This window comes from Myotis myotis, unplaced genomic scaffold, assembly GCF_014108235.1.
Source record: "Myotis myotis isolate mMyoMyo1 unplaced genomic scaffold, mMyoMyo1.p scaffold_m19_p_9, whole genome shotgun sequence".
Lineage (NCBI taxonomy): Eukaryota > Metazoa > Chordata > Mammalia > Chiroptera > Vespertilionidae > Myotis > Myotis myotis.
Genome location: NW_023416401.1, coordinates 30,368,891 through 30,394,952, shown reverse-complemented (window position 1 = coordinate 30,394,952; position 26,062 = coordinate 30,368,891). Strand labels below are relative to the sequence as shown.

General features: G+C 47.9%; 1 protein-coding gene across 4 annotated transcripts in view; it reads left to right on the top strand.

Annotated features, from left to right (window-relative positions):
• The first annotated feature begins 6,863 nt into the window (after positions 1 to 6,863).
• LDLRAD4 (low density lipoprotein receptor class A domain containing 4) overlaps positions 6,864 to 26,062 on the top strand; it is a 335,343-nt gene continuing 316,144 nt past the window's right edge. For 2 of the 4 annotated variants that reach the window (XM_036321970.1, XM_036321962.1), the window contains exon 1: positions 6,864 to 6,971. The gene's annotated coding sequence lies outside the window, so the exon portion shown is untranslated. Of the gene's footprint in view, positions 6,972 to 7,089; positions 7,228 to 7,405; positions 7,875 to 26,062 lie in introns of those variants that run through there. The other 2 variants (XM_036321965.1, XM_036321966.1) reach the window with 2 other exon arrangements.

Here is a 26,062-nt window from a genome sequence, read left to right as displayed (position 1 = left end):
AGGGTTATGCCTAGGGTTAGGGTTTGTTTTAGGATTAGTTTTGTGTTGATGCTGTGACAGTATGACACTAGCTTGGAATCTGACTCCCAGTTGTAGTGTTTGTATGGTTTGGTCATATCTTTTAATATACATTAGAGCTAGGTTTGCTTTTAAGGGTGAAATATGCAGCTTCTCAGTAGGGTGCCTGTGTGCTCAGATGTGCTCCATAAATCGTAGCATGTTTGGGGGGCATAGTTATGGGGGGCAACAGCTGAAATGGAAAACAAATACAGGGAGGACAGAGTGGAAAATGCAGGGAGAGGTTTCTCCCATAGCTATTTTCTAGAAATAGAAATAGAGATGTGCAGAATTATTTTCACATAATTGGCATCTATACTAATAAAAGGGTAATATGCTAATTTGACTGGGTAGACTGGACATCTTCTGGTCATCCGGTCCTCCTTCCAGGCAAAGCCACAGTAGTGGGGCTGAGGCAGAGGCAGTTAGGGGCAATCAGGTCAGCAGGCAGAGGTGGTTAGATTGGAGAGGGTGCAGGCTGGGCTGGGGGACCCCCCCCCACACACACACACAAATTTTGTGCACCAGGCCTCTAGTATTTACAATAAAGACTGTTTTCAAAATTTCCAACTTCTACTTTGATTGCCCACTGATACTTTGATATTCTATAAATAATACACTCTTGGTCATTGAGATATCAAATGCTCCTCCTATAATTTACTCTGTCCTTGAATATTTACAGGACTAAGGCTAGTTATAGGACATATTTGGAATGGTAGCTGCTCATGCTGTATGATTACAGGACCATGAGGAGGTTTGTCTGATGACTTGAAAGGTCAGAATAAGGGGTTAATTTATTTAACTTGGTTTTCTGTTAATTAATCTCCTTGCATTAAATTTTAAAGCCATTTAGTGAGAATAATCTTACTAGCACTTTTTATGAAAAGGGAAAGGATGGGGAAAATGGGTGAGGCATGTAGGCAGAGTGAGATGGACTGAGATGGCAGGATGGCCAATGCAAACTTTGCCGACTACACCATTTCATCCTGGGTAGTTTGGCATGAGAATTCCTTGCTCAGAGTCTGAATTTAAATCTGGAAATGTCTAGCCTATATTTGCAGGCATATAATGTACTGAGAGGTGCAGTCTCTGAACTAGCTACGATCTTATATGTTGTGGTTTTGTTTTCAGGTTTAAGTTACCACTTACCACTATCTCCACAAGAATGTAGATTGGTATAATCTTTCTGGAAAACAATTTGGAAATATGTTCAAGAACTCTGAAATATTCTTCGACACATTTATTCAACTCTTAGGAATCTCTCCTAAAGTAATCAGCAGAAATTCTGGAAAAGATGTAATAAATGTTCATATTGGTGTATATTCCTTGTAGACACACATACACACACACACACACACACACACACACACACACACACACACGGAAATAGCATGATGTCTAACAAATAGTGAAACATTTAAATGAATTATGGTACATTCCTGAAATAGAATCCAGTGTTTTAAAATATGTCATAAAGAATTCTTGATGCCAGAACCGGTTTGGCTCAGTGGATAGAGTGTCGGCCTGCGGACTGAAAGGTCCCAGGTTCGATTCCGGTCAAGGGCATGTACCTTGGTTGCGGGCACATCCCCAGTTGGGGGCGTGCAGGAGGCAGCTGATCGATGTTTCTCTCTCATCGATGTTTCTGGCTCTCTATCCCTCTCCCTTCCTCTCTGTAAAAAATCAATAAAATGTATTTAAAAAAAAAAAAAGAATTCTTGATGACTTGAAAAATGTTTATACCATGATGTTAAGTGAAACAACAGAGGTGACAAAGCAACATGCAGTGTCATCTATGCTGAGAGGCCTGCTATTGCAGGCACAGGGCTTGGTGTTGATTCCATACCCAGGATGGGCATGTGAGGTGGCCAAGATGAAGTGGCTGACACAACCGGAGGGAGCATTTACTGTTCTTGCCTAACTAGTGTTCCTCTGCTTTCATGTGGTACAGAAACATCTTTCCTCTGGGCAGCCCATTACACGAGGGTGGGCACAGGACTCAGCACTCCATCTTCCTGCTTCAGTGATTGGATCTTGGGTGAACACGTGGTTGGCCCAGTCAGAGTTCTCCAGGACCTTAGGAAAGGTGCACTTGCTAAACTGCTGGCAGAATTGGAGGCTAGAGCAACTGGGGGCCATGGGTGCCTCTGGAGAGGCCCCAACTGAGAATCAGACCCAACTGAGGCAGGAAGAGAGAGAGACAGAACGGCTGTGGCCTTAAAAGACCGTGAAGATTCTATTATAATGTTTGTAAATGACTTGAAAATAATGTGTCATTGCTCAGGAACTGTTCCATCATTTTTGTATAGATACAATGTATGGTATTGATACAATACATAAATGTGTCTGGACTGATAATCTTTGAAGTAACCATTTGCATTATTTCTTGCTGCATTTTTTTCCTACAAGGAGAAAGCAGATACTGTGGGTTTTTGTTTTGTTTTGTCCTAGGAGAGTATGGCAGCAAGGCTGAAACCAGAAGTTGCCTGATGAAAACATCTTCCTTTCTGTCTTTTGTGATTTTAAACCTAAATCCATAGGAGGAGGAGGGTGATTTGGGGACATGGCCAACCTCACAACAGATTCTGTGATGTAGGAATTACCTCCAGTTTACAGGCTGAACACGCAGACAGTCTGAGGGTGCACAGCATGGTGATGAAACGTGCCTATGGCACCTTCAAGGCATGTGGGACAGATGCTTCTCTCCTGGAGCTGAGCTAATCCATAGATTCTGGTCCTCTGTATTCATCCACACCGAGGCTCTCGCTTCCCCAGCAGAACCACTCAATGTGAGCTTCTCTTTCTCATTTCCTCCTCTCCATTTCTTATTTAAATTAAAAGGTGCAAAGAGTAGGAAGGATCATTCTGGATAGCTTACGTTTCATCTAAATATTATGCACAAGATCCAAATAACAGGATTATATTCTCTATTTTACACTCATCTGTGGTCAGTTGAAGCCTCTTTTTTTCCTCAACATTTGCTCATATTTGCCCTTTCTAGTTTTGTTCCCTTATATCAGCGGTTCTCAACCTGTGGGTTGTGACCCCTTTGGGGGTCGAATGACCCTTTCATAGGGGTCACCTAAGACCATCGGAAAACACATATATAATTACATATTGTTTTTGTGATTAATCACTATGCTTTAATTATGTTCAATTTTTAACAATGAAATTGGGGGTCACCACAACATGAGGAACTGTATTACAGGGTCGCGGCATCAGGAAGGTTGAGAACCGCTGCCTTAGATCAGTGGTTGGCAAACTCATTAGTCAACAGAGCCAAATATCAACAGTACAATGACTGAAATTTCTTTTTTTTTAAAAATATATTTTATTGATTTTTCACAGAGAGGAAGGGAGAGAGATAGAGAGAGTTAGAAACATCGATGAGAGAGAAACATCGATCAGCTGCCTCCTGCACATCCCCCACTGGGGATGTGCCCGCAACCCAGGTACATGCCCTTGACCGGAATCGAACCCGGGACCCCTCAGTCCGCAGGCTGACGCTCTATCCACTGAGCCAAACCGGTTTCGGCTGAAATTTCTTTTGAGAGCCAAATTTTTTAAACTTAAACTATATAGGTAGGTACATTGTTATTAACTTAATTAGGGTACTCCTACGGCTTAGGAAGAGCCACACTCAAGGGGCCGAAGAGCCGCATGTGGCTCACGAGCCGCAGTTTGCCGACCACTGCCTTAGATGATTCACCTTCTTCTCTGGCCAGGATATAATCACACTAAGTAAACTGCTATGGATTCATACTGAGAAAGAATTTTTCTCATGCCCTACTTGAAACCAATTTCAGTTGATTTCCACCCAATTTAGCGATATTTTTTTACTTGTCTATCCCAATATGAGACTCCATTAATCCCTCAAATATCTCTTGAGTCCTTAGTGTCAGCCCAGTTCTGTGTGCTGGGGATACACATTGTCCTCTGTTCTGAGCAAAACAAAGTACTGCTTGTCTGGGCTTCAGTCTGGGTCCTTAGAGTGAATGCAATAGATTACTAATGATGAGGGTAAAAGCTGACATATAATCATGTTGAATTTACAGAGAGCAAACATATAACTAAATGCCTCCAACTCTCCCATTGCTATAAGGAGAGAGAGAGAGAGAGAGAGAGAGAGAGAGAGAGAGAGAGAGAGAAAGAGAGAGAGAGAATGAGTTTGGAGGGCTATGGGAGGCAACAGCTGAAATGGAAAACAAATACAGGGAGGACAGAGTGGAAAATGCAGGGAGAGGTTTCTCCCATAGCTATTTTCTAGAAATAGAAATAGAGATGTGCAGTTTCTAGTTATAAATTAGGGAAGACAACAAGAAAAGGAAATGCAAGTTTAATTAAGATTGATCATAAATGGTAAAATGGAGATTAATATTTTAAAATTCAGCTTTCAATTTAAAAGAGTTAAATTACACAAAAGGAAATTATACATGAAATAGAAGAACAAATTGTTTTGTGATTTTAGAAAAAAAACAATTTATTCGTCACTGTCCCTGGGCACTTTCTGGTTTAGAATAGAAAAGCCATTTCTCTTTTGACCCCAGGAGAGCAAGAACCCAGTGCCTCCAATCCCGCAGCATATGAGTTGCTATTAGTTAGGCAGGTATCTGTGTACATTAAATGTAAACTAAGTATATTGCTTCTCAGATTCAGATAACCTGTGTTAAGCAGTTACCAACTCACTGCTCATTTAAAAAGTTTGCCTAGTATCAGATTCCATGAGTCTAAATGCTCCTCGATTAGCCTAGGACAGTGATGGCGAACCTTTTGAGCTCGGCGTGTCAGCATTTTGAAAAACCCTAACTTAACTCGGGTGCCGTGTCACATATAGAAATTTTTTGATATTTGCAACCATAGTAAAACAAAAATTTATATTTTCGATATTTATTTTATATATTTAAATGCCATTTAACAAAGAAAAATTGACCAAAAAAATGAGTTCGCGTGTCATAGGTTCGCCATCACTGGCCTAGGCCATGGGCATTCTCCACTGTGCTGTCAGTGTCTGGCATAGAGCAGATGCTGTAAATTTTTTGCTGGGTTGAGTGGGACTGAACTAGATGTCAAAGCTGTAGGTAGATGGCAGTATGACATCTTTCTATGCAGCCAGTTAGGAACTTTACACCCATCTCTCTGTGATCTGGGAACAAGTTCCTAAATGTTTCATCGTCTCAACTTTCTCATCTGTAAAATGGGAAACTTATAGCTGCCACAGTTACTGTGAGGATTAAATAAAACAATCTGGATACTTAGCACAGGGCGTGGCTCATTCCTCTCAATGAGTGGTAGTTATATTATGGTGCGTATGAGCACTGCCCACATCTACAGTACAATTACTATGAGTTGAGAAGAGCTGAGTGCTCTTTAAAGGAAGTTGAATTAAACCCATATTTCACCAACTAAAAAGTTACTTACAAATTAATCACATGTCAAAAGATTTTTCCCCCTGATATTTTGGAAGTATGAACTAGTTGACTTTGGGGGGCACAGGCTGAAAGTTGTTACCTCTTTATTAGCTGTACCGCTGCTAGACCCTGCCTGAAACCTCTAGTTAAGATATTTTGGCAGAGGGCAATGGTCTAATTTTGGTGAATGTAATAAAATTGGGTTAAAATGCTCATATGCTATGGCAGTAACCAAACCCCTATGACACGTTGTTGTTAGGTTGGCTGATGTCAGTGCCAGTACTTCTGGAGGACACAAATGCATGTTGCCTGCACCCAAGTAAAGTTCAAGTCCTAAACAGCCTTCAGAGGAGGAGAGATGTAGGCTCTTCTAGAAGAGTCAGTAGCGGGAAGAATCCAACTGAACTTTTAGTTGGGAGTCATTTCCCTTATAAAGGGAGGGGGGTCCTCAAGGGGCCATTATGTGAGGTCAGGAGGAGTCCGCGGGGCTGGCTCATGGATGATTCACCCGCCGCACTCTAAGTGGCCTGCAGCCCTACTGTGTGCCTCGGGGCTGGTGCCCGAAGGCGCGCTGCCTTGGGCGCACGCAGTCCGGCCGTCCGTCCGCGAGGTTAACTGTGCACCGGCCACGCAGGCCTGCCCTCTGGAGATAGTCTCCAGCCCTCATCCGCGAGCCGGCTCCTGCCGGCCCCACAGCCTGCCATCTCTGGGCACTTGGAGTTCCCCGTCCGGCCGGCGGTGGGCGCGCGCCCCGCGAGGCCCGAGCCCGCTGCCGCGTGCGCAGCCAGTCGCCCCGCGGAGCCCTGGGGTCCCGCGGCCTTGGCGCCCGCTCGCGCCCAGCTCCGTGCCCGCAGCCTGCAGAGGTCGGTGCGGACCGTGCGCGCGGGGTCCAGGTCGGCCCCACCTGCCGGCACTGCGGCCCCCGGCGGCCTGGCCGCACGCCGGTCCCCGCCGCGGAGGGGGATGGGGAGGGAGGAGAGACGAGGAGTTGGAGACAGACACAGCCTCCGCGAGCACAGTTACGGCAGGAGACAGACGGCGGCGGGCGGCGGGCGGCGGGCGACTCCCCCCTCCGGCGACGGGAGGCGGGACACCTCCCTCGGCGGCCGTAGCACTGTACCCCCAGCCCCGAGGCTGCGGGCCGGAACGGGGACTAGCAGGCGAGTGCGGCTGGCCCTGCCTGCCCCTGCCCCGCGCGACACCGCAGCCGGCCGGGGATCCCCTGCGAGCCGGGGAGGAGCCGCCGCCGCCACCACCGCCGCCGCCTCCGCCGCCAGACAGACTGCGAGTCCCTGGGAAAGTGAAAGGGGGGCGGGGAGCGCGAGGGAGGCCGGGGTATAAGGTCCCCGGCTCTTAAAAAGACCCAGCGCGCCGGCCCCCCCGCCCCCCCTCCCAGCCGCGGCGGCCCCGCACCCCGCGCCCCTCCCCCGCGCCCGGCACGGCCCGGCGGCCCAACGAGCCGCACTGCGGGCGGTCCCAGCCTCCGCTCCGGAGGGGCGGCCGCAGGTGAGTGCGGACCCGAGGTGGCTGCTGTGACCGTGGCGTCTGGCTCAAGTTCAGCGCTGCGCTGAGGACCGGGATTGGGGGCGGGGGGGGGGGCGCAGAGTGGTGGGGACCCGGGGACAGGACGCTCCGGGAACGGGACGTCCGCGAGCCTGCGCCGTCGGCGGGGGCAGAGGAAGCGGCCCAGCACTGGGCACCCTCCCCACCCTGGCGAGTGGCTGGGACACGAATGCCCGGAGTCTGCGAGGCAGTGTCTCAGGTGGGCACGGAGGCCACCCCGGTTGTGGGGACGGGGGTGCTTTGCTGAAGGTACACTGCCGACCCCCACCCCGTTTTCTGTTTCCCGGTTCCCCGGCGCGGCTTGTCCTGCGGTTGCAGGACTTAATTCTGCACCAGGAGGCCGGCGTCAGCGGGAGGGTGGCCGCTCAAACTGAGGTCTTGGCTCCCTTGGGCCTCCCGGTCGGGGGACTGGAGGTCAGAGCCAAGCGGGAACATTGTGCAGGACCTTGCGGGGGAGTTTGCGGAAAGAAAAGGAGGCGGGAGCCGGCATTGCTATGGACCCTGGGACCTGCGGCCCCGGCGTCCCGCAGCCTCACGCCCCGGCACCCGGCATCCTGCGCCCCACGCCCGGCAAACCCTAGGACCTGCCTCTCCCGGCGCTGACCCGGGTTCCCCCGCGCGCGTTGACGTCGGTCGCGGGGCCGCCCGGAGCTCCCGGCATTGGCTGGGAAGTCGATTGTCTCGGGCGGCTGCTGTTACACTTAGGTTGGGTCTCCGAGCTCTGGAGGAAGCAGGCAGGCGTGTGTTGAATTTCTCTCTGACCCTCACGGTGGAATGAACAGGAAGCGACGAGCACCCAGCCCAGGCCCGGCACTTGCCTTTGTTGCGGGGTCAGCCTGCACAGCGGTGAGGAGGCTCCCCGGTGCCCCTGTCCGGTGGGCCGCCCAGGGTGGGGTTGGGGGCGCGCCCTGCAAGTACGCTGCTGGAAGACAGTGAGTGGGCTGGCTCTACTCAGGTTAATTCGCTATGGTGGCAGAGAGGACATTTGCTTGTTTTTAAACTTTTTTTTTTTTAATTGGAAAAGGAGGAGGCTTCCCAACGTGGCAGACTTTCTGGAGGATGACATGGGCGCGTTGTGGGTGGGTGGCACCTGGAGAAGGCGCATGGGTCAGTGCCCCGTTTCCTGGGTTTGCTGGCAGGGCACCGCGCTGCTTGTCTAGACTGCCAGAAACTCTTTATAGCAAGTAGGGCTTCCTCGCTCCTCCTACCCAGGCACAGGAATGACTGCTGAGTGGCAATGGCCACGTAAACCAGCTTAATTTTTATTTTCTTCAGTCTTTTAATTAGCTAGCATTGGATAATTTTGATTTGCTTCTTCTCTCTTCCTTTGTGTCCCATCTATTCCCTTCTCTTTCTCTCTTATATTTTTGGCAACTTCTTATCCCTGGACCCCTCCACTTATAGTTCAGTGCTCCTTTCGAAATGTTAAATGTGATTGTGATATTGATTGATGACCTACTGTGTGCTTGGCATTGTGGGATGCAAGGTGAAATAAGTTGTAAAGAGTGTTGATTCAGAGAGCTACCGTTAATAAGTTTCTTGCAGTGGAGGTGGGTAGAGATGGTGAATAGCTTTGGCTCTTAAAAATATCTGGGTACTGTGGCTGGCATGGAGGTTGGTGCCTTCCCTCAGGACTAGGGCTGGGAAACTGTTCTTTAAGATGGCCCTTTCCTCTTGTCTGGCTAGCCAAGGAAGGTATTCTCCCATTTGTATTTCCTCTGGAGCTTCAGGACTGAGTATTGAATTACAGGAAAGATTCTGTAGAGTCTGCACCCAGAAGCTGTCATTGCACAAGCCATGTTTTGCATTTTGCATATGCGTATTTAGTCTTTTCTGCTATTTATATTGAGTTTACTGTCATCAGTACATCTGCCTTTATATTCTGCAGAATTCTCTCGGAACACATTCTTTATGTTTAGTAAAGGATCATAATGTCAAATTTGAGTCATTACATAGACAAATGAGTAGATCAGAATATTACCCATGCACATTTATGGATTACAATATTTGGTTTCCTATCAACCCTTGAATGCAGAGCAGTACCTTTTAAAAATGGGAGAAATTCTTCATGATCTTTGGAAGCTTAATTCTTTTGAGAGCTTCCTGTTACTATTGACATTTGAACGCACTGTTAGGAATTAGGTGCCAATCTGTAAATGCTAGTAAGGGATTTGTTGTAATGGAGTTGTAGCGGCATTCCTCTCTTGATTTAAAATATTCCTCTACGTTTCCAACATTCTGCTGTTGCCCCTGGAAGAATTTGCCCTCGTTGGCCATGGTTCCAGTTTGTGTAGGTTTGTATTTGTGATGAAGAGGACTATTCCCAGTAGCTTTGGGGGCTGTCTCTTGAATCCTTTTAGGGCCTTGGTTTGTATGACCACAATCCTGCAGAGTAACCCAGCAGTGCCAGCTGCTTATTTGGGGATTTTGTGCCAGTTTGTTGGATTCAAAGTCCACCTTCACAGCCCCCACCCCCACCCCCCACCTCCGAGTATATACATACATAGACAAATATTTATTTTCCCCCAACTGCTGTCAGTGTCCTAAGAATAGTTTAGTTGCCTGGCGCCCTGAGAGTAACGGCCCATCTGTAGAGGTGTTTTCCGTTTGGGACTGTGCTGTGGTCTTGGTAGACTTAGCAGCTCTGCAGAGCAGCCTTACAGTTCACGGACGCAGTGTTTTCTCTCAGCCTCTGTGGGGCACCTCCCAGCCGGACAGGGGAATGGGGAGGTGAGAGTGACTTTTGCTCTCTGAAGGGAGTTTCTGGGCTGCTGCCAAGGAGAGACCACCAAGCTCTGTCTGGGTCCCTTTGCACTGCCCAGGATGCAGTCAGCCCAGCATTCAGTCACCCTATGGTCTGGGCAGGAGGTGGTTGCTCTGTGTCACCCTGTAAAACCCAAGCACTTGGAGGACTCAGGGCAGGGACACTTGCGACTGACTGGTTAGATCAGTGGTTCTCAACCTTCTGGCCCTTTAAATACAGTTCCTCATGTTGTGACCCAACCATAAAATTATTTTCGTTGCTACCTCATCACTGTAATGTTGCTACTGTTATGAATCATAATGTAAATATCTGATATGTAGGATGGTCTTAGGCGACCCCTGTGAAAGGGTCGTTCGACCGCCAAAGGGGTCGCGACCCACAGGTTGAGAACCGCTGGGTTAGATCTTTCTGGTAGCCCTCATCATGTTTTTTTTTTCCTCATCTTTCTTCTGAATCTCGGTTTAGGGAGTCTTTCTGATGTGTCTGTCCTTTTGGGTGAGAATTAATAGAGAAAACGCAAGGAGCGATAGCTATGATTATTCCATGTTAACCTGGAAAATTTTTAGAAATGCTTAACACACTTTATATAGGCACATGGCTATTTATATGTAACAGTAGCAAAATAGCTAAGTAGTCCCAAATTGCCCTTTCCTCCCTTCTTCCTCCTCCTCCCTTCCGCCTTCCATTCCTCCTTTCCTTTTTTTAGGTCTCAGAGAACTCGCCTGGAAGCCACTATTATCTGATGTCAAAGTGACTTTATGCTACATGGGATTTGTTAGTCTACAAGTACACCTTGACCTATATTATGGATGTTCATGGAAGGTGAATCTTAAGTTTTAAAATAGGAATGTAAAGCTTCTGCCTACTATTTGAAAATTTAGGCCACAAGACCTGCCATTTTTCAGGGAGTTTTTTTTTTTTTTTTTAGTCTGGCATTACTTGCTTCACTGGTAAGCCCGTAAGGGAAATAGCCAAGCACCTATACTATTAATTGGATTTATATTTCCAATTAATATTATCTTTTCCTCTATCATAGGAGAACTTGAAAATAATATCTATGCTGTGTCATATCCAGGTGATTTAAGTATGGATTGCTTTTCTTTGAATTCCCACTAAAAATGGTACTTTGGCCTTTTCAGCTGTTTTTGTGAGAGCTTTTCTTCCCACCAAGCTTGTTTTCCAGATAGGTCTTGGAAATTACTAAGAACATAGCTATAAGTTCTCCCTCGATTGGCAGCTGAGAGCTTTCCCGGACAAAAATAAGGCTGCACAGTGCCAAATGGTTGACTTTTCTAGAATAAAAACTCTAAAGGGTATGCAAAAAGTCCTCTGGTTAATATATTGGCATTCCCAGAACCCACTAAAACTCCGGCAGCCTGCCAGACACCACTTAATGAGGATGCAGAATGTCTGGCTCAAATCCCCATGAGCAGACGGGGTGGGAGCTCATGTCCACACCCTTTATTAATTTTTAATGACTGTACTTTTGTTTTGCAGATTTTGTTCTGTAACCCCCCATCATGACTGACCCCCATCATGACTGACCCCCACCATACCCATCTCCCCATCCATTTATTTACTCATTTACTTGGCATTGGAAAAATGTTGAGACTTTTAAGGTTAAGAATCCTGCTGAGGGATCATTTCTGGTTGCATGGGTTCTTTTGTTGTTGTTTTTCTTTCTTTTCCTTCCTTTTTTTTTTTGTTTTGGAAGGGGAAGAAAGAAAAGGAACAGAAAAGGAGATAACTTTTTTAAAATGATGTTTTATTGTGTGCTGGAAAAGAGAAGCATTTATGAAACTTTAAGTTTGTCAGACAGTTTATATGACAGTGCAAGTTGCTGCTTGCCAAGCTCCAGACAGATTGCTAATGTTACATGACAGGGATAAATAAATTACCGCTGTCTGCAACGCGCTTGCACTGCAAACCCACTCTGCAGCCAGTGGTGGCCCAGGCGGTGCGCACCCAGGGAGCCTGTTGGCTGTGCAGCTGCAGGGAAGGCCTCTGCCTACTGCTTACAATTCTGTGACTTGGTTCGGAAGTGAAAAGGGTGTGTCCCTCGCTATATTTTTGGCAGTGCTTCGGGGCAGCCGAATCCACGTAGCAGCTCTGTGTCCTTAGTTTTGCTGGTGGCTTTGCCCCCTTACCCTGCCCCCCCCCCCTCTTCTTCCTCCTCATCAGGGCATATGGCACCTAGTCTTCCTCGCAGGGACCTGCTCCAAGAAACTAAACTTTGCTCTTAGATGGACCTGCTCTGGCCCGATGGTTTCTCAGAGCCAAGTTTCAAGCTGTTTACAGTTGCGTTCTTTCTGCAGGTGCAGACATTGAGAACAAATTGTCTGAGATAAGTGTGGTGCTGCCCTGGGCGGGGGCTGGGTGGCACTCCTGGGCATAATGTACTTTCATCTCTGGCAATTTGGATAGTCAGCTGGCAGAGTGACAGGTGTAATGAACTTAATGGTCTTGCTCTGGTTGTTAGTGGACACACTGCTCATATTACAAAGCCACCTCCTAAACTGGGCCCCTGCCAAATGACTTGCTCTTCTCTTCGCAGACTGGATGCAGGACCTGGACTACTCGAGCGACGTTAAGAGCAGGAATTGGGTGGGTGTGAGCAACATCTGTGTGCCCTCATCCACATGATCCCTAAGTGGATCTAGAATTTCTTTTCAAAGTACGATTGTTCTATCCAGTTTGCAAGAAGGCTCCATCCCATTCACCCGCCCCTGGCCAGCCATCCTTCCACATGAGGTGCGGCAGAGGCCTTCTGTGTAAGCGGGTGGACGCCTTGCTTCTGGGGTTTGCAGAAGGGCAGGCTTCCTGCGTGCCTTGTGGGTGCCTTTGCAGCAGGGGTCCTCGAACTACGGCCCGCGGGCCACATGCAAATACAAATATTGTATTTGTTCCCGTTTTGTTTTTTTTACTTCAAAATAAGATATGTGCAGTGTGCATAGGAATTTGTTCATAGTTTTTTTTTAAACTATAGTCCGGCCCTCCAACGGTCTGAGGGACAGTGAACTGGCCCCCTGTTTAAAAAGTTTGAGGACCACCATCGTCCAGAGATGGGCTGGGCTCCTGGCCACTGGTGGAGGTATGGCCAGGGATTATTTTCATTGGCCCTCAAGAGTTGGGGAGGGACTTTTCATAATAAAATCTCACTGCTTCTGGAAGGCAAGAGCGGAGAGCCCATAGCTTGAATCCAGGCTGTTTTCAGAAGGGCTCCTGGACCATTGACGCCCCCCCCCCCCCAACCCCCCCCGCCCCCACCCGTCTTCCACCAGGCACTTGGTCAGAGAATACTAGCAGTGATTCCAAGCACTTGCATATCACTGACTGTGCCAGACTGGTCTTAGGGCTGCACGCACACTAACTGATTTAATCCTCACAGCAGCCTTATGATCTAGGTACGGCTTCCATCCCCAGTTTGCTGGAAGGCAACTGGAAGCCCTGAAATTGCCCAGAGTCACAGCTCTTGTAAATAAAGGGTGGAGTCTGATGCAGCCCAAGCAGTGTCCCCCTGGGGTCTGGGTCTTCCTCAGGGACCCCTTAACAGCTGGGTGGAAGGGGACAGTGGCACTTCTCTCTCCTTGTCCCCATACAGTTCCAGTGACTCTATCCAGCCAACAAGCCCCTTCCTTCTTGCTGCCTTGACTGTGTCTCTGGTTTATACTCCCCTTACTTCCCTTCCCCATTCTTATTTCTAACTTTTGCTCTCTGTTCCTGTGTTGCCTATGGCAAGAACCTCAGTTTTGGTAATTGAGCCGTTGGTGGCTTTGTTTGGCCACATCAGCCTCCAGTTCCTTGGAAGAAGGTGGTATTCTGCAGTGTTTCTTGCAAACGACTTCTGTTAGTCTTCTGTGGGTGTCAGAGTATTAGGACCTGTTTCCTGGCTGGTGAACTGAGGCTTGTGGGTCTGGGGGTGAGGATGGACTGGATGAGGCCTCCTCCACTTGTCCATTCACTCAGAAGGATCCAGCTTGTTCCAGTACTTGGAACATTTTTGTTTCCCTTTGCTTCTCACATATGGGGGGAAAAGAAGAAAAAATAATAGTCTTTAAGATTCTCTGTTTTGCTCCATGGGGGCCATAAATTAACCACACATAACATCTGAAGAGTAATATAAAAATATTACACAGTTATTGTACACATTTCACTTCTTGTGAAATATTGTCCATCTTGGACAAACCTAAGTGTTTGAGATTACAGAACCTAAAGTGAGTACCCAGGAGATGCAGCTTTTTTGGGGTCTGGCAGGACAGTGTTTCAGCGCTTTGCAAAAATTTCCCCAGGCTGTAGGGCTGGAACAGAGATGGAGCCTATCATAGCCTCTGAGCTCGGCCGGGTGGCTGGAATGGTAATGTCCTTCGTATAAATATCTATTACTGTGCCCACATATTGTGAGGATTTCTGATCCTTTGCCACATTTGATCCTTACAGCCCCCTGGGATGATGTTCTCTTTGCAGTTGAGGTAAGGCATGCCTCTGGAAGTTCCTGTTCTGGCCTGTGCTCTGTCCCCCAGTCTCCACAGCACTGAGCATCCACATGTTATGTGGCGTGCCCCAACTGTATCTTAGTCCTCAGCACCAGGTGAAGCCACTCCCATACCTCCTGTGGAGCAGGTGTGAGTACAGCCAGTCAGGGACAGATGTGGGGGCCCAGGGCATACTGCTGGTCCAGGGCTCTGCCCTCGTTTTCCAAACCTGACTTTTCCATGGAGTCTTCCAGGCCTGGCTGAACCCAGTGTCACCAGTCCTCTGTCTGAAATCCTTCCTCCCCCTCCCCGCCCCCCCGATTATATACTTATTGAAGATAATCAGGAAAATATAAAACAAAGGAGAAAATAAAAATGACCAAAATTTTGGTTCACTACATTTAGAGATGACTTCTGTTAACAGTTTAGTAGATTCTTCCAGGTGTATTTATTGGTTAATTATAAAATCATATAAAAAAGTTACGTACTTTTTTAAAACAGCATTTCATCATAAAATTTTTTTCGTGTAATTTAAATATTCTCCAATATAGCTTACTCTATAGTTATATTGTTATTTTTAAAAGACCTGCTTTGGGACATTGAAGCTGTTACCAGTTTTCTCTATTATAAATAACACTAGAGGCCCAGTGCACGAAATTTGTGCGCTGTGGGGGGGGGTCCCCTCAGCCTGGCTTGTACCCTCTTGCAGTCTGGGAGCCCTCGGGGTGGGGAGTGGACCTAAGCCGTCAGTTGGACATCCTTAGCACTGTCGTGAGCCTGGCTTCTGGCTGAGCAGCGCTCCCCCTGTGGGAGTGCACTGACTACCAGGGGGCAGCTCCTGCATTGAGCGTCTGCCCTCTGGTGGTCATTGCTCGTCTAGCGACCGGTTATTCCGCTGTTTGGTTGATTTGCATATTAGCCTTTTATTATATAGAACTACCTTGAACTTAAGCATATCCTCTGGTGAGGGTTTTTTAAAAATATATTTTATTGATTTTTTACAGAGAGGAAGGGAGAGGGATGGAGAGCTAGCAACATCGATGAGAAACATTGACCAGCTGCCTCCTGCACACCCCCTGCTGGGGATGTGCCTGCAACCAAGGTACATGCCCTTGACTGGAATCGAACCTGGGACCCTTCAGTCCACAGGCTGACGCTCTATACACTGAGCCAAACCGGTCAGGGCGAGGATTTTTTTATTTATTAATTTTATAGAGAGAGGGGAAAGTGGACACACACACACACACACACACACACACATGGAGAGAGAGAGAAACATCGATGTGAGAGAACATGGATTGGTTACCTTCTGTACATGCCCCAACTGGGGGTCGAATGCGCAACCTAGCATGTGCCCTGACTGGGAATTTAACATGCAACTTTTTGTGTACAGGATAATGCTCCAACCAATGTAGCCAGGGCTACATTGAATGTTTGGATGACATCCTTTGAATAGATTTCTAAGAGGGAAGTTGTGTGGGGGGGTGTCTAAGAACTTTGAGAGGTTCCTCCAAAAGTATTACCAGGTTACTTTTCAGAAAGGATGGCACACTTTACACTCTAGATATGAGGGTGGCTGTACCCTTGGCAGTGCTGAATATTCTTATTAAAAAACCTTTGCAAATTTGTCAGTAAAATGGTATGATATTTAAATTTTCCTTCCCAGTTTTTTTGATGTAAAAATCTGGGTTTATGTCATCCGGGTCATAGGTGAACAGTTTGCTGTTTGTGAGAGTTTTGTTATGGGGAAATGCAATGATGTTATAGTAGATGATCTCATCAGGAGGGATAAGACCTTTGTGCTATTTTAAATTTAAATTAAATTCTACTCAGGCAAGTTAAGGTCACGAAACAGCCTAATGATATATTTTTAAATAAAAGTACAGGATTTCATGGCCAAGGACTGCACCTGGTCTTTTCCCACTATACTAACCCTTCCTCATAGGGGCATCTTGGGCTCACAATAGAGGGATGAGGGCCAGGAGAAGGAGTGGATTCAGCATCCAGTTGCTTAAAATGCTGTGTGACATCTTGTTCAGTCACCTCTCTCCATTTTAAATGTCCGCTTTTTGAGATTAAACTTTTCCCTAGCCTTGTACCCAAGGATGGCGACATAAAATCCATTCCCCTAATGTTTCACTCGATGGTTGTTGATGCTCAACACTTAATGCTGGTGCCCACTGTTGCCTGTTCTTCACTCTTTCCCTCTACAGATTTGGTAGAGTTTTCTGTTTCTGGCCAAGGCCTGAGCCCTTTCAGAGTCACATGCAGCTATTAACAGTGTCTGGCCTCCTAAGCTGGTTACTTCTGAAGCTTGAGAGAAAGGAAAAATCACTTCAGTTGGTTGCCATTATCTAAAGGTAGGTCAGTTTTGTGTTTTTCAAAGGCAGCCTTTTCAGTTGAAAGGTTGGGACTGGTTGGAGGGGAGTCCACTTACAATGCTGGTTGGAGGGAGCAAGATGTAACACCCCCATTTTGAGGGCTAGTCCCAATTAGCTTGTTCTATTCGCATGCATCTATATGCATCCATTTATTCAGCAGGTGTGGGTGCTCAGGGGTGCATGCTGGGAGTGTGCACCGTCTGTGGCGTGGCCCGGTGAGCGTGTGCAGGGTCTCTGGGGCCCTGGTGGGCACTGCTCTGCCTCTGTGCTCAGGCGAGTCCCAGCACTCCAGGCACAGATGGTGGGGACCTCCGCTTGAGCAGTTGGGCTTGGCCCACATCTCTCCCCTCCTGGCCACACAGTGTACCACACTCCGCATTCCCAGGTGCAAACCTACCTTGTTTGTGGCTGGCAGTGCCAACGGTGCCAAGGACTAGAAGATGGAGTGTGCAGTGGTTCAGTGGTGGGAGGGCCAGCTGGTGGCCATGCAGGTGGTCTGGCCAGCAAGGGTTGGACATGGTCTTCAGGGGAGCAGCCTGTGCAGGGTCCCTTGCTGGGGTGGGTGGGAGGTTCCCAGGGGAGTTACATGCTGACGATGTTATGGAGCAGGTTTCTGGAACATTTGCCCAGTGCCCTTTGGGTGACTGAAAAATACAGCTCGTGTCCTTTTCCCCTGTTTTCTGTTGGCTGACGTGTGCAGGACTGACAGACTTATGTTTAATTTGACCTTGCTGGATTTGGCTTGTGCCTTCAGCAGAATGATAAAATGCCAGAACGCTTTTCTAGCAGGGACAGAGGGCCTTTTCGGACATAAGGCGTGCATGATTTCAAGGGTGGAGGCAATGTTGACAGTTGAATGGCTCTATTGAACGTTTGTTTCTCTGCTACTTTGGCTGTTAATAAAAATATTACATCCTTAGAGAACGCAGTTTTCATCCTATTGGTGTTTAAATATGAGACTCAAAATCTTTTACTTCCAAACTAGAGGTGCTGAGATTAAACATTTTTTCATCTGAAGAGTAATATAAAAATAGACAGTTATTGTACACATAGAGTTACAAGTACATAATTTATGTAGTAAATTTAGACCAGAGAAATCATGATATTTGTTTTCTGACAAAATTGGACAGTAAATGGAGTAGGAGTACCCTGGCCAGTGTAGCTCAGTTGGTTGGGTTTCATCCCATGCGCTGAAGGGTTGCTGGTTCAATTCCCGTTGGGGGCACATACCTGGGTGGCTGGCTTGATCCCCAGTGGGGGGCGTGCAGGAGGCAGCTAATCGATGTATGTTTCTCTCTCTCTTCCCTTCTCCCTTCCTCTCTCTCTCAAAAATCAATTAAAAATCGTTAAAAAAATTGAAATGGAGTGGGAGCATTAGTTATTTAATGGAACTCTTAGTGCTTTACTTTGTAATATGAATCCTTGCTCTTTCACTGTGATAACCTGTTTTATATATTGGAATTTAAAAGTCAGGCATGCCTAAGCAATGGCTCCCTTTCTGGCATCTGCCATGGAGCAGACTGTGCCACTGGACCCACCCGAAAAGGCGGCAGGCCTGGGAGGCAGCCGCCTGCAGCAACTTGCTGTCCCCAGTGTGTGTGGAAGGGTCTGAGCAGATGTCCTGTCTCCTGGTTTTGAGGAAGGTTTTGCCATCAGGGCTTTTCTTTTTTCGTCTGCCACTCCTAATTGTGTCTTCTGGGTTCTTGTCCAGCCATGTCCTGGAAGGCTGTTTGACTGTGGAAAGTCAGTTTGCCCTTCTCTAAAACAACTAATTGCCCACATGTTAGGTTTTGAAGAGGATTAAATAAGATCATGTATATACACACCAGCTGGGAGAGGTCCAGTGCACTATGCTCAATAAATGGCGATTATAAATGCTCAATAAATGGCGATTATAAAGTCAAATAAGTATTTGTGAAGTGCCCGGCCAGCCTGGTGGGGTGGACACACAGCTCCTGCCCCCTGGGGACTTGGAGACCCAAGGAGAAGATAGATTATGCGGGCAGTTTACTAGTATAATCAAGTCTCTGGTTCAGATTGGGAATCACCATTTATGCTATTAGGAAAGGCTTTGTACTTGAAGAGTGAGGCCGCTGGGCCTAAAGGGCGGTGAGCTCTGATGGCCTCACTCGTTGTCTCCCTTCCCTTTCCTTCTGCTCCACATTCTTAACGAGCACTGACGGCCAGGCACTGCCCCTGTCCCCACCCAGCTGCTGCACTGGTGATGGCCTCTTTGGGGAGGTATAAGGGCTGGGGAGCAGGGGGACTTCCCTGTCTACTCTGTTCAATCAAGGGAGACTTCACGGACAGATTGGCTTTGGGCTGAGACTTGGTGAAAGAACAGAGTTTTGCCAGGTGGACAATAGGGAGAGGGTGTTCTCCATCGGTGACTTCCAGAGAGCTGTGTGCACTGGGGTCTAGAAGACAAATTCTGGAGCTTTTAATTTCTATGCATAATGTGTACGATGCACTATTACTCTAATACATGTATGTAATTTATAAATAAATACACGGCGTTCCCCAAAACATGTATATACACTTTTAATAGCTGATAGCTCAATTGATGTTTCTTTCTTTTCTGCCAGAGTAAGTTTTGAACAAAGGAAATTTATCCTAAAATGCTACTGGAAGTGTGAAAAGGCAATTGAAGTACAAATATTGTCTTTATAATTATTCAAAGTGTATATGCATTTTTTGGGGGACCCCCCCAAATGTATAAGCACTTTAAAAGCTGACAACTCACTTAATTTTTACTCCTTTTCAGGTTTAACTGATTTGAATAATGGGTGAAACCAGACTAAACTTTGAACAAAGAAAATTTATCCACTAGACTTTTTTTATGGGGATACATAAAATATAAAGTTTATAGTACAAAACTGGTAACAGTTGATGAATTGAGGGCACACAAATACCAAACAAAATTATTCTTGATGTTTGCGATTTCATTGCTTCTTGTTATCAGCAGTGCCTGGACCAGAATGGTTATCGGTTTGAAAACAGGCATTGACAAAAAAATTATTCATTTGTGTAGATTCTTTTAAAATTTGAAAATGACCTGCATGTTAATAAACACTGACTTTATAATCATTCAGAGTGTGTATACATTTTTTTGGAACGCCCTATATACATGACCCATGTGTGTGTGTTCACACTTTTGCTGATAGGAGTATATGATTTAAAAAATTGGGGGACCGCTCTAGCTGGTTTGGCTCAGTGGATAGAGTGTCGGCCTGTGGACTAAAGGGTCCCAGGTTCGATTCCAGCCAAGGACACATGCCTGGGTTGTGGGCTCGATCCCCCCCCCCGCCCCGTGGGGGCGGGCAGGAGGCAGCCAATCAATGATTCTCCCTCATCATTGATGTTTCTATTTCGCTATCCCTCTCCCTTCCTCTCTGAAATCAATTAAAAAAAATTGGGGGACCATTGGGGCCATGGGAACACGTGTTCAGAATAGGGGTGAGAGGGAGCAGCCTGAAGGGTGAGGAGGGGGCTGCTTATTTCACTTTGTCTAAGTGATGCATATAGTTCCTGCAATTTAGAACCTTGTGCCCTACCCCAGGGACAGGAAACCGGCCTCTGCATCCGAGTTAATGATGGAGACAGAGGCCAGGTGTCTGCTGGCTTTTCCTGGTTTGGACACAACTATCAAGGACTTAGGTATCGTTCAGTAGTTAAGGTGGCAAATAAAGTGCTTTCTGATCTCCTTGGGCCACTGGTTCATGTGATCCAAGGGTAAATAGGCAGTTGCAGCAGTGAGTTTGGAGGCCGGCTTCCGCTCCATGGCCCCACCTCTGAGGAAGGCACCTGCCCTGAGGGACAGTGCTGATGAGCTTGTCTTCTGCACCAGTTCGAATACACCCTCTGCTGTTGGATAACAGGGTGCTGTGATCTCCTAGCTTCCTAGGCTTGTTCACCGAGGAGAGACGATGGCAAGATGTCAGCGGGCCCTTCTGGCTTGTTCTTAGAGTTGACAGAGGGGAACGGCGAGCAGAGCCCAGCAAAGAATCTACAGCGGCTTCTGAGAGCTGGCTAAAGAACTGAGCCCCTCCCCCCGGCCCCCCCGGCTCCCCCCTCCCGGCCCCCGGCATTTGAAATACTCCATTTGCCGTAGTTTATGGTGCGGTTTTATGGCAACTTTCTCTAGGCACGCCGTGTTTGGGTACTTGGTCTCCCTACCTCAGAGCTGGCCTGCCAAGGAAAGCTGCGGGGAGGATGGCCAGGCTCAGAGTCGCCCTTCAGTGGGGCCTGTCAGGGAACCAGGCACCTTCTACCCACATCTGGAGAGCTTAGGGGCAGAATTCTGTTGCATGTATTGGATTTGGTTATATATTTACATAGAGGATTTTGCCTCTGAACTCGGAACTCCAAACTCATATCTAACTGCCCAGTGGGCATCTCCAGTGTCCAATGGGCATCTCCTGATCCCCTACCTCCCCCACTGCCCCCTTGGTTCCTCCACATTTCCACCTCACTGTCCCATCTCAATAACTGCATTCCCGCTGGCCCAGTGATGCAGGCCACACATCTTGGAGGTCTCCTTGACTCAGGCCATCCACAAATCCTGTCGGTTCTGTCTTCAAAGTCTGCTCCATATCTGGTCACTTGTCATAGCACTACCACTAGCAGCTCAGTGTGTCCCTTCTCCCGGCTCATGCTCTCCTCCTACCTCCTAGTGTAGTCTCAGCCCAGCCATTCCAGTGATCGCTCTGCTCCTCTGCCAGGCAGGGGCCAGGTAGCCCCACACGTCTGTCCCCTCCCTTCATCCAGGCCTTGGCCAGGATTCTCTCCCAGGGAGGCCATCCCTGACCATGGGCCCTGCCCAGACCCGGTCCCGGTTTTCTCCGGCTGTTCCACAAGTGCGGGTTGTTACCTTTCCCACTGGAAAGTAGGTGCAGGAGACAGGCGTGTAGCCCAGGGACCACAGCCACGTGACAGAAGGCAGGCAGCACTGGGCACAGCCTGGGGAGGATGGTGGGCAGCGTGGCATGTGCAGGGCTCGAGGCTCCAGGCTCAGGGTGAGCCGTCTTGCTCCCTTCTCCCTCTCGAAGCCTGGGTGGGGCAGGTGTGGGTGCTGGGCGTCTCAGCTAAGTCACCTCTGGTCAGGTCAGACCTTAGTGTGGATAGAACATCCCCCTGGCAAGGCTCAGGTGTAGCCCCAAAAGTGAAAGGGATGAGAAGGCAGGCACGTCTCAGTGACATCAATGCCATCGCCATCCCTGCCGCCCCCCCCCCCCCCGACCCCCTCCCTTCGTGGTCTTAGGTTTTTCTACTCACTTACTGTAACATTTTACTTATTTCCCTCCCAGAGTAAACTACCTCCTAGGAGTCAGGAGAAGCAGTTGTTTTTCTGGACCAACTCTTGCACTCCATCTCCCCTCCCCCCTCGCAAATTCAACTTGCTGGCTAAATAAATCGTGGACGAATTAGATATTTTGTATATGTTTCAAACAAATTAATCAAACTGTAAAAGGTCATCAGATTTATTGATTTTATTGAAATCTTCAGAGGTAGACGTTTTCTGTTTAGGTGAGGTTTCTCTGTTATAATCTTGGTTCCCCCTAAGCTGCTTTCTTCTCTTTTTGGGATCAGGGAAAGTTCAAAGTAGAGAAAATTATGGTCTATGAATCTTTCCCCCCCATTTCTTCACAGGAGACAGTTTGACAGTTCCCTGGAAGTTTGACTCATCTTCTAGACATCTGACTGTGCTTTTATTCTGGTACTAGAGATGTCTTCTTGACTCTCATTTTGTTGTCTTGGATTTAAAACCCACAAAGATTAGTAACCAGTGGGACAGAGGAAAACGCCCTAAGACAGATTCCACGCAGTGGTGAGTGAGACAGCAGTTCACTTGCAGCCCACGTGTGACAGCCTTGCCTGCAGATGAGAGGGTCAGCCTTGGGTGGGTCAAGGTCTTTCTTCTGCAGGTTTTTCTTTCTTTTTTAAAAATATTTTTATTGATTTCAGAGATGAAGGGAGAGTGAGAGAGAGACAGAAACAATGATGAGAGAGAATCATTGATTGGTTGCCTCCTGCACGCCTCCCACTGGGGATGGATCCTGCAACCCCGGCATGTGCCCTGGACCAGAATTGAACCCGGGGCCCTTTAGTCCTCAGGCTGACGCCCTATCCACTGAGCCAAACTGGCTAGGGCTGCAGGTTTCCTTCAGCCTCCCATCCAGAGGGCCCACCTGCAGTCCTGCCCTGACCAGTGATGGTACATGCCCACCCCAGGTTGGCTGGGGCTTCTTGAGGGCTAAGCTCCAATCTTTGCCTCTATTAGGAATCTCTGCTTTGACTGATAACGGCGCACACCCCATCACCCAGAAAACAGATTGGAGGAATTGTACCAGACCATTACAAATAGATGTTTTCCAGCCCTGGCCGGGCTTGCTCAGTGGTTTGAATGTTGGCCCTGAGGGTTGAGGGTTTGATTCCTGGTCAAGGGGTTGCAGGTTTGATCCCCTGCCCTGGTGGGGGCTTGTGTGGGAAGCAACCAATCGATGTAGCTCTCTCACATCCATGTTTCTCTCTCTTTGTCTCTCCCCTTCCCTCCCTTCCACTCTCTCTAAAAATCAATGGAAAAAATATCCTCTGGTGAAGATGAATAAAAACAAACAACAACAAAAATAGATGTCTCCAGTGTAGCACTATGGGTGATGTAAACAAAATTCTATCTTTTCCATATTTCCTACAATGATCATTTTTATACTAAGGACACTCCCGGTTTTTTATTTCCTTAAGGTGTGGGAAAAAAAGTCAGTTTTTGAAAAACGGTGGAAAACAATTTGATGTGTGTCTTTTTAAGCATTTTGGAAGCGCGATGGAGTTGCTATGGGGATGATAAGGTTTACTCTCTACAGAGCGTGGTTCCATCTGGCACCACATGCTCCCTGAGCAGAGCCGGGCAGTCCTACACAGCAGAGTTTCTCATTAGATGTGGAAACAATTACCCATACGATCTCGATTCCATCTTCCCCCCCTCAAGTCACCATTTAGCTTTGATCTACTAGCAGGAACACAATTCTGGGCTGAATTCCACAGCCTCTGACTGCTCTGTGCCTGTCCCCACCTGTGGGACTTGGTGCGTTACCTATGTCAGAAAGGGTTTCTGTCTTCGAGGGTGGAGTGGAGGTATTTCCTGAACAGGGTGCACAGCGTCATGCTTTTATCACAGTTGGAGTTAATTTTCTTTTGCAAAAGTGCTGACATCTCTTTCAGAGCCACTGTTTTTATTTCCCTTTGCTTTGCCCCTTGAAAGCATGGTCTTCCCTTCATACACTTGCTTAGAGCCAATATGGTCCCATCTCAATTAGAATCTTACCTAATAATAGACAAACATGTAAACTGACCGTCCCTCCGCTACACTCACCAGCCAATCAGGAAAGTATGCAAATCAACCCAACAAATATGGTGGTTAATTTGTTTCTGTAGGCGTGAAGCGGCGGAGCAAAGACTGAAGGCTCCGGCCTGGGTCCCGGGTGCTGGAGGAAAACCGGTGCCGGCAGCCAGTGGAAGGGAAGGCCTATTGCATGAGTCTCTTTGTGCAACGGGCCTCTGGTAAGGTTACAACATTCTGTGCTGGGGTCATGGTGGAGACATAATACATGCAAATAAAGTTCAATTTCAGTGTGAAAAGCAGTAGGCTTTTTCTTTCTTTTGGTCTTTGGTCATCATTGGAGGACTTGTAGGGCTAACGTAGTGGTGCAGAGCCTGGCTTGGGGATGCCAGGCAGCCAGCTGGTTGGAATTGGGTGGCATTCTCAGAACCCTGGTGGGGGCCTTGGACTACATACCAGGGGGACCCCCATACTGGTGCTGCTCTTGCTCTCATTTTAGGGATGTGGTCTTAGGCCAGTCTGAGTTCCGGTTCCCTCACGTGGGAAATGGAGGTGGCAGCACTTGCCTCCTCATAGGGTTATTGTGGCTGTCAGATAAGATGGTGCAGGTGTCTGCTTTAAGTAAGGTGCATTGCCCCCATGTCCTGACCCCTGGTCACTGGGTATCCTGCCCACTTTTTCTGGTTATCTGATAGCATATCTGGGGATGGGCTGTTAGCACCTGTAGATTCCAGTTTAAATGCCTGGTACAAAGGAAGGTTACTGTGATTGATGGGCTCCTGGACAATGACCGGCTGGCATGCCAGCTTGTTTGCCGTGGTGACAGAGGTGATACTTTCACTCTCAGCCTCAGGGCCAAGTGGAGTTAAGGTGCTTCTGCTTAATGGAAAAAACAGTTGGAAGACATTCAAGAAATATGGGTGCTTGTTCCTAGCTCTGTCCCCAGGTAGCATTGTCCCCAGAGCAACTCAAGTTCCGATCCTTCAGTTGCTTGACTCCCCTGGGCATTTGGAGAGTTGCTCGTTAGTTAAGAGAAGAGGGTGAGCGAGAGAGATGTGCCAGTAGACAGTCCACTAACCTGGGTTCCAATCTCTGCTGAAATGGGTACCAAAGTGTCCTGGAGAAACTAAATGAGATGGTGCCCGGGGTGGTGCCAGCACACAGCAGGTGCTGCAGGTCTGGTAACTGCTCCTGTGTTTGGAGCCAGTGGCTGCCAGACTACTCAGCGAAGGCCACTGTGGACGCATTCAGCCCAGGACCCACTAGCCCCCACTCCCGCCCCAGCAGAGCTCATGTGGCAGTTTCTGTACGGAGTGTGAGCATAAAGGTCGCTGCTCGTAGCTGAGGGTTGGACAGAACATTTGTGTCCTGGGTCCCAACTTGCTGGTGGGGGGCCTAGTGGGAGAGGAGAGGATGCTGAAAATGTTAATGCAGCTAATCCAATGAGATTAGCCTACTGAGCTACAGGATTGGAGGGGACAAAGGGTATTGAAGGGACCACTTAGAAGTTTAAACAGACTCAGTTCTCTCTTTTCACCTACCTCTTGTGTAAGGATTTCAATAGCTCCTAAATGAGCTGGCCTGAATGGCAATAGCGCCCTTTTAAATTCTAATTAGCTTGTGAATTAACTAGTATGAATTTTTATTAGTCAGGATGAATTACAGGTATTAATGATTGTGCGGGTCTTAGAGCAAATGAAAGTAGTAGTTATCCAAAGAGGTTTTCGGCCAGCCATCCGCCGAGGGACTTTAAATAGTCTCAGAAAGGCTGTGCTCTCTTTTCATACTGCATTCTTTACCCATTCAATCCCGGACTGGAGCAGTGTGGAGCAGGGACAAGATGTGGGCCCCTCACTCTCCTTGGTGGCCCTGTGAGGAGAGAAGCCCTCATAGCTGGCTGGTGGGACCCCAGGCGCTCTGATGTGCGCCACGCCTGTGCCTGTGGCTGCACCACCTTCGCCACTAGCAAAGGCTGTGGCTGTAGCTGTCCCTCCCAGGGCTGGCTGTGACCGGCTCTGGGCTGTACTGTGTATGTTTGCAGAGGGTGGCGCTGCAGGCCCTCCCCATGCGGGTGTTGGGGG